The sequence below is a fragment of the Schistocerca nitens genome, chromosome 2, assembly GCF_023898315.1.
Source record: "Schistocerca nitens isolate TAMUIC-IGC-003100 chromosome 2, iqSchNite1.1, whole genome shotgun sequence".
NCBI lineage: Eukaryota > Metazoa > Arthropoda > Insecta > Orthoptera > Acrididae > Schistocerca > Schistocerca nitens.
This window is the reverse complement of record NC_064615.1, coordinates 688,951,554-688,952,418: the sequence shown is the minus strand read 5'-3', so window position 1 is coordinate 688,952,418 and position 865 is coordinate 688,951,554.

Sequence of the window (865 nt, the reverse complement as noted above, 5' to 3'; positions counted from 1 at the left end):
GTAGAAGGAAGATTGTCTACACACACACTTTGTTAAATCAATAAGCAGTATATACTTTTTTTGGACAGAGGAAGTATTTGCACATCTTGGCACACTGACAGTTGTTCAGCAACCATACATTTTGATTTGGCTTGGCAAACATTGGTCTTGACATGATGACTACGACGTTGACTAACTATTATTGACTGTTATACATTGCTGCCACTACTACTTGATACACAAGTTGAACATAAAATTTTGGACAGAATTGCATTTACACAGGTAACACTCTTCAATTACACAGTAGTACTTAATGTGGATGAAAGATGAGTGAGTGTGTTTTGTGTGTTTTCCTTTCCTAATCCCAAATAATTGGTACCGACCTATCTCCTATAATATAACAATTATCTGATATCATTTGTGTGTTTATTATAATTTGTATGTTTAGTGTAAGAGCATTGAGAATAATTTTGTAAAAGCAATTCTGTGTGCATTCAAACTGTTGTTCATGCCTGCACCTGTTCAACATTAGTGGGTGCCACTTAGAAATGTTTAATTTGTGCTAATGAACTCTGATGAACCGTCTAATTAGTGATAGTGAATATTATGGACTGTTACCTGCACCTGTTCAACATTGCTGGGTGCCACCGATGGAACTGCTATTACTGATGATATCACTTGTTGCTGTCAGCACCTGTCAACATTACTGGGTGCCACTGATGGAACTGCTTCTACTCACATAATGTCACTTGTTGGTGTCTGCACCTGTTCAACGTTGCTGGGTGCCACTGATGGAACTGCATCTACTGACATAATGTCACTTGTTGCTGTCTGTACCTGTTCAACAATGCTGGGTGCCACTGATGGATTGCTTCTACTGAAATGA